This window comes from Gracilinanus agilis, chromosome 5 (assembly GCF_016433145.1).
Source record: "Gracilinanus agilis isolate LMUSP501 chromosome 5, AgileGrace, whole genome shotgun sequence".
In the NCBI taxonomy this organism is placed as follows: Eukaryota; Metazoa; Chordata; class Mammalia; order Didelphimorphia; family Didelphidae; genus Gracilinanus; species Gracilinanus agilis.
In genome coordinates this window covers 272,112,574-272,122,902 of record NC_058134.1, presented here as the reverse complement: position 1 = coordinate 272,122,902, position 10,329 = coordinate 272,112,574, and the positions used below count along the sequence as shown (strand labels likewise).

General features: G+C 38.0%; 1 protein-coding gene across 1 annotated transcript in view; it reads left to right on the top strand.

The window, feature by feature from the left end:
• Nucleotides 1-10,329, top strand: part of MSRB3 (methionine sulfoxide reductase B3) — a 186,499-nt gene that overhangs the window by 167,546 nt on the left and 8,624 nt on the right. The gene's annotated exons all lie outside the window — the stretch shown is intronic.

Below are 10,329 nucleotides of genomic sequence, written 5' to 3'. Positions count from 1 at the left end.
CTCTCTCTCTCTCTCTCTCTCTCTCTCTCTCTCTCTCTCTCTCTCTCTCTCTCTCTCTCTCTCCCCTTACTTCCCATTAGTTAGAATCAATACTAAGTATTAGTTCTAAGACAAAAAAAATCGTAAGGGCTAGACAATTGGGATTCAGTTTTGAAGGCTTATGAATATTTGTTATGAAGACATCTATTAAGACATTTAAAATGTAAGTTTTAATGAATCAATTTTATATAGTGTAGACCAGAGTGGGTCAAACTCTGGCCCTCAAAACTCTTGATGAAAGTCTAATTGGGAAATTTTTAACCAAATAAATAAAATTACCATATAACATAAATAACATGAATTTGTCATTTTCTAAGGTAATATGTGGTTGGCAGGAATTCTATCTGAGTTTCTGTGATGATAGACAACAGTTCATTCTGTGATGATTCAGTTCCAACACAATTTATTTGTTGACTTGTCCTAGTATATTTTGAGGCTAGTATGAGGTTTTGTTGTTCCTCAGTCCATGAAGAGCCTGAAAGCTTCTGATCTAGAATTTTAGCCACCAAGTTGGGTACTGTTAGGCACTGGGTAGCTGCTAAATTTTTATAGCCTGTGCGTGTTGTTACACAGCTTTTGCCTTTTTCTTGTATAATCTCTGCTGATCATCACAACAGGGTCTTAAGGAAAGCCTTCTATTATCTCTGATGGTGCTGACGTGTGATCCATAAACCCCTCTGTTTCCAAAAGCAAATCCATATGACCTGCCCTTTATTGTTGTTGCTGCTGCTATTACTGTTATTGTTATCCCATTTTACAGATGAGAAAACAGAGCCTCACAGTGGTCAAGTGCCCAAGGTCATTGGCTACGGGCCAGTAAGAGAAAGAATCAGTACCAGAACTTGGTCTTTTGACATATAGATTAATGGAACCTTATGCTCTAATAACAGCATATGGTTGGGGCAGCCAGATGGCAGAATGGATAGAGCACCATTCCTGGAATCAGAAGGTTCTGGGTTCAAATCTGACCTTAGACACCATCCTGAGTAAGTTATTTAACCCCATGGTATGACCTTCTGCCTTAGAGCTGTTATTAAGACAGAGGACAGTTTTTTAAAAATAGCAAAACAAGACCAGAAGTGGCAATGTTGAACCACAAGAAGAGAAGATTTGCAGGAATTCATAACTTGTCTTGTGTGTGAATAATGGACCCCTTTGAAGGCTGGCAATGTCATATAATGAAATTAAGAAGGAAGTCAATTACATTGATATATTTATCAACATATTTCTTTAAAGTTAATAGCTCCCCTCATAGGCAAAATATAATAACTTCTTTCAAACACTGGAAGGACTAGCAAGATTTGTCATTATTATCATCATCATTATTATTTTACTATATAGCTATCATCATCATCATTATTTGTAATATTTTGTTGTTTAGTCATTCCAGTCATGTCTGACTCTTTGTGACCCCTTTTGGGGTTTGTTTGGCAGAGAGGCTTGAGTAGTTTGCCATTCCCTTCTCCAGCTCATTTTACAGATGAGGAAACTGAGGCAAACAGGGTTAAGTGACTCACCCAGGATCATATAGCTAGTAAGTGTCTGAAACCAGATTTGAACTCAGGTTTTCTTGACTTTAGACCTGGCACCTTATCCACTTAGATACCTATAAATAATACCCATTATTAATAGATAATGTAACATGATGAATCAATCGATTGGCTAACAAGCATTTATTAAGTGACTGCGATGTGCCAGACAATCGGCAAGGTTTTGGTCATATGGATGTAAGGAATGAAAAAGTTCCTATTCACAAGAAGTTAGATTCTGTTGGTTGAGCAGGATTCAGATTCTGCCTCTGATGCACACTATCTGTATAATCACAAGAAAGTCACTTGGTGTCCTAAGAGATTTCATAAGACTACAGTCTTATGGTTAACTACAGATCATGGGTAAGGTGCAGATCCATATTAATGGAGAACTTCCATCAATGACATTCCAGTTTTGAAGAACAATGAATTAAAAAGGACTAAACTCCAAAAAAAGCTTTTGGATGTCCACTTTGCATACCTGAGTTAATGTACAAATAAGAATTAGATAAGCAGAAGTCTAAGGATGTCTTCTTGTCTAAGGAAGCAGTTTTGGTCATTAAACAGTTTTTTGAACTCGGCGTAAAAATCAATGATTCCAGAAGACCAACTAACAAAGAATTTTCTCAACAGAGATGATAGACAAGATATAGAATGAGGCATGCAAGTTTTAAAGATGGTCAGTGAGGAAAATTGTGTCACTATAAAAGGAATTTCTTTTTCCCAATGGAACATGTGTGGTAGGAGGGAGATAAAAGAGATTTCTGTTCATGAAAAAAAAAAACAATTAATTACATTTTCTTTTTAAAAAGATCTCATCTAGGAAAGGAAAAATGTAAAAACCAATACAAACCAGGGCATTAGGGTCAAGGGACTGGGGTTCAGGTCCTGCCTCTGGCATAGCTTGCCTGTGTGCCTGAGGGCAAATCACTTACCCTCCCTGTAATTATAAATTGAAGACTTGGTCTTCTCCAATTCTGGATTTTTAATCTCACTACTTTTTTCTATGTTTGGGAGTTTCCTTTTGCCTACTTAGCTCAAAACAACTATCAACTTTCTATAATATGTCCTTTCATCCTAGTAGTGTGATTTTGTGTTATCCTTACAAGTCAAGTTGAACAAATGTCTTATTTAGAAATTCTATGCAAGAAGTCAGGAACCCTGGATTCTCATCCTAATTCTACCTCTCACTAGCTGTGGGATTGTTGGAAAATCATTCAGCCTCCCTAATCCCCCATTTCCTCATCTTATAGATGGGGGAGTTGGATTTTACACACACATACACACACACACACAAACACACACATACATGGTTAAGAATTCGTACAAATTTTTTATCCTCCTGGTTCAATATATTGCACTAAGATGATTTTATGAATAGATTATTACATATTAAGTTGTTATTAGATATTAAATAAGTTATCTAGAACTTATATTTATGAAATTGGCATTATAAAATGCTATGAAAATACTAACTGGTAGCAGATTTTTGTAGAACTGAAAATATTAGAGACAATAAAAATGAAATTAAAATAGAAAGTTAATTTAAAATTAATTAAAAAATAAAAAAAACACTTTACCTCCTGTCCTTGAATCAATATTGTGTATTGATTCCAAAGCAGAAAAAATGGAAAAGTTTGGCCAATAGGGGTTAAGTGATTTTCCCAGGGTCCCATAGCTTGTAAGTGTTTGGGGTCAGATTTTAATCCAGACCTCCCATCTCTAGCAGAATTTCTTAATCTATTAATCTACCTAGCTGCCCTCAGAAAACATTATCACATCCTAAGTTCAAATCCAGCCTCAGATACTTCCTAGCTGTGGGATACTGGGCAAGTCTCTGCCTGCCTCAGTTTCTTCATCTATAAAATGGGCATCATAGTACCCATCTCACAAACTTGTGGTAAGGAACAAATGAGATAATATTTGCAGCGTGCTTAGCACAATGTTGGGCACATAGTAGGTACTCAACAAATACTTATTCCTTCCCTATAATATTATCCACAACAAAAAATATCAGGCTACTTGATTCCCCTGCTATGCAAAAGACACAAATGATTTATTAAATGCAATTGAGTGAAATGCAAAGGCTAATAATCCATCAAATTCTTTCACTCTCAAGAAAAGAACAATAGGAAATAACATAGAATTTCACTAGGAGGGATTCAGATGAGCAATAAAGGAAAACTTTCTCAAGAATTTAAGTTGTAATAAATTAAACTAAGTTCCTCGAAAAAAATGTGAGAACCTCTTCCTAGTGAAAGTGCTGCATCTTAGGTGGGGTATTTTACCAGGGGTCTTTCATGAAGAAGGAGAAATGGTATTGATAAGCTTTGGAGGTTCCTTTCCATTCAGTGACCCTAAGCCCAAATTCACTCCATGAACTTTTCTGACTTCTTTACTCAGGGCAAACTCATGAAGCTGATCAAATCAACCCAAGAGAGTCAGTTAGGTTCACATTGCATAGAGTGCCAGTTCTGGAGTCAGAAGGACCTGGATTCAAATCTGGTCATCCCAGGCAAGTCACAACCCTATTTGCCTACTCCTGGCCTCTCTGTCTTATAATTGATACTAAGACAGAAGGTAAGGGTTAAAAAATCAGTCAGAAACCATATTAGTAGTTATTAGAACTTACTTTTTTTCAACTTCAAAAACAATATGGAAATTACAATTTGAAACGTATTGGTTTTTCAAATGCCTATAACATTAGTTTCCAAAGCCATGAGCAAGAACAGTGAATGGACTATTTCCAAAAACCACGCCAATCATTTTCTCCTCACTATATATACAGTGATGTGTGGCTAAATGTTACACTGACCCCTCTTTCCAAATACCAGTTGTGGATTAGTACATTTTCTCAAATAAGATCTTTATTTTTCAGCATCTGATTTAATAACCGTTGAAACATAAATTTTACTCAGAACAAGTCCTTTGTGTCTGAAAAGCCAGGTGGAATACCTGTCAGTTTCAGAATAGGTGTAGCCAGCCCATAATCTTTATACTTTATAGGAAGCAAATAACCAATTATTTTATAAAGGAGCAAGCAATACCTCATGAGATTATTATTTTTTTTTATCCTGGGATTCCATTCTAGGAGCATAGGGCCACAACCAGTAGGCAATGGGTCACACAGTCGCTCAGGGTCACTCAGCTGGGAAGTGTCTGAGCCCGGGTTTTGAACCTAGGACCTTTCATCTCTAGGCCTGGCTCTCAATCCACTGAGCTAGCCCAGCTGCCCCTACTTTAGGTTGCAGTTTCTTTAGCAGATGTAGTTTTTACAGGGTGGGGTTGCTAGCCCCACACCCAACCCTCCTCCTTTTTTATCCGGGCTAGGGACCAACCTTGGCCCAGGACTGGTAAGGGTAATCTCCCATGAGATTATTAGGAGGCGATTAACAAATGCAGGCCATAGTTCATGAAATTTGATGTTTGAAAAATTCTGGCTAAAAGTTAAAAGCTCTAAAAGGATGAACTCAATGGGTGGCTAGGTGATGCAGTTGGTAGAGTGCTCTGTCTGGAATCAGGAAGACCCAAGTTTTGATGTGGCCTTAGATGTTAGCTGGATGATCCTGGACAAGTAGCTTAACCTCTGCCTGTCTCAGTTTCTTCATCTCTAAATGGGGATGTTTCCAGGGCGACCATGAGGATGAAGTGAGATAACACGAGAATCCCTTTGTAAATCTTAAAGTGCCCAAGATGTGCTATCTTCAGCATCCTCCTCCTTGTCATCCTCACTGGGGAGAAAAGTCAACACTCAGGTTAATAGATATAGGCACATTCTTCCCACTGATGTTTCCCCCTTCTCATTAACAGCTTAAATAACTTTTAGATTGGGGACCAGAATAGATTGCATGGTACAGGAATAGCAAAGAGTTTACTGTGTGAATTATTCCCTCAAGAATTCTTTCCACTTATCACATTGTACATGATTGTAGCATAAATACTCAGCCATGGATAGCATGAGACAGAGATGAAAAGCAAGTTCGCTCAGTGCCCAGCTTACTCCATCATAGACTTCTCGTTATTGTGCTTCTAGAAGAAATTCTTGGATGTCTCTCTGGTTTAATTGCTGTCTTAAAAAGTTTTCCTTTAGTTTCAGAATATGTATTTTCCCTGTAGGCAAGCTGTGAGTCAGGCATATCTGTGAGAATGTTCATTATTTGGATTTACTTTTACATGAACTGAAATTGAAGAATTTGTGAGGTTGACTAGGGCAGAGAATGTGCTCTTGCCTTTCTTTGGATCGCCTTCCACTTAGCCCAGTGCCTGGCACAAAGCAGCTGCTTAATAAACATTTGCTGACTGATAATATATAAATGAGATAAGTCAGATGCAGCAAGATAGAGAGAGGACCCACGAAGACCTGAGTTCAAGTCCTATTTTTGACACATACTGGCTGTGTGACTTTGGGCAATTCAAACCTCTGACTCTTAAGCTTCAGAGAAGGCAGAAAGAACTCCATTAGGTGAACTAAATCACAATTCTAGTCCTTTCCTCCATTCCTATAGTTGAAAGTGAATAGAGATAAAAAAAAGAAGGTGCAAAGAGCTTTCTAAGTAATCTCCTAGTGACCTGAGAAAGTTACTGAAGCTTCCATTTTATTCATTACCTCTGAGCAAGAGCTAGGACTCTGGATGAAACTTGATTCTCATAATAATAAAATCTAAAGGAAAGTGAAGCTTTAAACATCTATTACTATTATTTTAAAATTTTTATTATTATTAAGAATAGTTTATTATATTATTATAATATATATTATTTTTATTAAGAATATTTATATAGAACTTTAAGGCTAGCAAAATACTTGAGGCAAATTGGGATTGTGAGTTGCCTGATATCACACAGCTAGTTAGTTAGTGTCTAAGGCTGGACATGAACTCAGGTCTTCCGAAATCCAAGTTGTGTGCTCTATCCAATGTACCACCCAAATGCCTTAAAACAACAGTGACATGACAAAAACAAAATCATCATAAAACAGTTATCTATGCTGAAGTCAGGGTTTTATTCTCCCTCCCTCCATCCTTTTCTTTCTCCATCCCTCCCTTCCTTCCTCCCTCCTTCCCTTCCTCCCTCCCTTCTTCCTCTCTCCATCTCTCCCTCCCTCTGTCTCCCTCCTTTCGTCTCTCTCTCTCTCTCTCTCTCTCTCTCTCTCTCTCTCTCTCTCTCTNTCTCTCTCTCTCTCTCTCTCTCTCTCTCTCTCTCTCTCTCTCTCTCTCTCTCTCTCTTTAGATTCCTTCAGAAACACCAAAAAATGCAAATAAATGGAAAAGAAGAGGCAGAATGTTAAATTATATTTAAATCTCATTGTTTTATGTCCCTTAGACTTCAGGTACACAGGTCACTGTTTATGGGTGAATGCATTCTCCTTCCCAGAGTAGCCTGCAACAGAACAACATCAGTAACTTATTAGCAGTCATGGAAAAATGAAGGGTTAGTGATATCCTTCAGTGATTAAAGATAAATTAAGTATAAATCTCATGTCAAGAGGAAGGTTACATCCATAAAAGCTATCAATTCCAGCCAACCATAACTCTTGGTCCTTTCAATGGAACTGGTTACTTTTTTTTTTTTTAACAATTGTTACTTTTTCAGGGGACTGGCAAATCAGGTTTCTTTCCCTAATAATTGATTAAATATTTGAAGGAATGATTCTGAACATATTCCCTTTGAGATTTTTTCAACTCCTGAAATTTCTATTATTCAGAAAGATTTTTTTTCCTCTTGCTTATGTCAAGCCTTTAATTTTTAAGGGGAGGGAGGTGTAATGGAATAATAATGTGATGGATGATATGATGCTGGGGTGAGTCACCAGAGGCCTGGGAGCCAGTAACTAGATCAGCAGAAGATTTGGGGCTATCATTGTTGAGCAGCCTCAGCTGTGGTGCCCAGTCAATCTCCACTGCAGCTGTAGGAGCCTTTAAGGCAGGGATCAGCAACCTTTTTGGCCGTGAGAGCCATAAATGCCACATTTTTTAAAATGTAATTTCGCGAGAGCCGTACAGTGCTCACAGTGCTGCTCCTGTAACAGCACCTGAAAAAAAATGGACTTTATGGCTCCTGCAGAAAGAGCCATACATTGCCAACCCCTGATTTAAGGTGTTGAGTGAGTGGTCCCTCCCTGCTGGAATAACTGCTTTCCTATTGGGTGAGAGCAGAACTCAGCAGGAAGTGGGGCTCAACTTCCTGGTTACAATGGAGGCTTTGCTTTCACTCCTCAGTAAACTCAAGTAATTGATATTCTGTCCTCTCCTCAGTCTCTTTAGCCTTGGTGATGATACAGGAATTACAGGAACTCACAGATTCTGGCTAAGGGATTTATTTTAAAACTGGGAAGGGAAAACTGAGGTAAGAGGGTTTAGGGTCTTGAGAAGCTGTTGCTAGGGGCGACTGGCAAGTGTTGGCAATGGACCTAGAAGGTAAGGTCAGGCTGAGGGAACCAGCCCTTAGCCAGAGATAATCTGACACTGCCCTGATGTTGTTTGATTTCAGGGTGTCCCTATCCTAGGCTACTCTAAGCTAAAATCCTGCCCACGTTCCACAACCCAACCTCCCTTCAACCTCCCAAGGTCCCCAAGGAGAAGTCAGGGGTAGCTGAGTGTCTGAGTGAGGTCAAGGAAATCAGAACCCTAAGGTTGGGTTTGCAGGACTTTAAATAGTCACAGACCAACTGTCAGCTGGCATGTGGGTGGCACCTGTCAGGCCAGAGTTCCATTCTGCTAACTGACAGGATTGCCCAGGGTAATATTGCAAATGTAAGAAATCCTGCATTACAGAGGGAGGGAGGGAGGGAGGGAAGAGAGAGAGAGAGAGAGAGAGAGAGAGAGAGAGAGAGAGACAGAGACAGAGACAGAGACAGAGACAGAGACAGAGACAGAGACAGAGACAGAGACAGACAGAGAGACAGAGACAGAGAGACAGAGACCGAGAGAGACCATTCACCCTGGTATATAGCCACATGTTGTTTTAAGTAAGTTATATTCCAATTGTAGAAAATGAAAGACTCTACAAAGTAATATTTCAATAACTTAAGAACACTGATACTTTTCATTTCTATTTCTTTTAATTTATATTTTGTATGTATTAGCTAAATCTTTAAAATTTTTCTTTTAATTTTTTACTTTTTAAAGAGCATTAATTCAATAATATCTCCTTTCTTCTTTATAATTTATTATTCTAAAAAACTTATTTTAGTCTAGCTTCATGTTCTTAGTACTACACTTTAGATTTATTCTGGGTCTATAAAGTCAAAGAATAAAATAATCCTTACTCTTAAGGCATTTACTGTTAGGAGAAGTAACAAATGCACATATATGTACATATATCCAGAATGAATATAAAAACCAACAATTAAATACACATAATTATAATTTAATTAAATAAAAATAATTATAATTATAATTAAAAATAAACATAAGTAAACACAAATATTTATGGAGAGAAAGGACTAATAATTGAGGCAATTGGGAAAGGTTTCAATACAAAAGCCTAGGGAAGAGATAGGGGTTTGATATATAAATCTGAGCTGCATGCATAAAAATGATAATTAAATCCATGGGAGCTGATGACATCATCAAGAAAGAGATTATATATAGAGAGGCAAAGAAACAGTGAAACCAATTCTTAAGGAACACGTATAGTTAGTGACCATAATATGGGTAAGCCATTAAAGGAGATGGAAGGAAAAGTTAGGTAGGAGGAGAACCAGGAGAGAACAATACCATATAAACCCAGAGAAGAGAAAATATTTAGGAGGAGGTTTATCAATGAGGAGGTTTATCAACGTGTCAAAATCATCAGAGAAGTCAAGAAAGATAAGAATAAAACCGTAAGACTTGGCATTGAGATTGTTGGTAACTTTAGAGAGAGCAGTCTTGGTTGAATGATAGGATCAGAAGCCAGATTGCAAAGGGATGAGAGAGATGGGGACACTAGCTTTACATGAGAAAGAGAGGAGAGATGATATATAGTCTAATAGTTTGAGAGCACGGTAGGGTTTAGTGAAGGTTTTTGAAGGATTGTCAAGGAGAACTACGTATAATGACTTTTCTGTGCTGTTATCAGAGACTGAAGGAAAGAAAAGACAGTAGGGGTTTTGATATGAAGAAAAGGAGAGAAGAGGAAGCTCATGGTGAATGGCCCTATTTTCTCAGTAAAGTTAGAAGTAAGCTCCTTGGATAAGGAATAAAGCTGAGTAACATAACTTTATAGTGTGCCCAACCAAGTAGACTATGTCTTTTTCCAACTCTCTTTATCAAATCATGAGTAGAAATGGTGGGAATAACCCAAGGCGAGGGTTTGCCAATGGATAAGTAGTATAAGATGGGGGACAGGGTTGGAGTTGACTAGGTAAACTACAGGGTTAAGATTGGGAAAGGATGAGAGTGAAGTTAAAGCAGAGGTCATAGCTTGAGAGAGTATTGAGGACTGGAGGGACTAAAGATCACAATGAAGGCATAGAATAGATTTAGATAGAGTGAGACTTAGAGAGAAATGAAATGATAGTAGATTAGTCATGTAGAGAGATTTTGATTAAGAAAGTGGAACATATTTGGATAATGGTAAGATCCAAGTTGTGACTATCCCTGTATGTGGCTGAGGTGGGGGAGGTTTAAAGAGTGGGGTATGGGATTTCAGCAAGTTGAGGAATTAAGAAGTTAAAGGTCTGAGGGAGTATCGACATAGATATTTGTTTTCTTTAAATGAACCTTGGCACAGAGGTCTGACAGTAAATCAGATTTTGTGCTAGAAATCCTTCCAACACTTG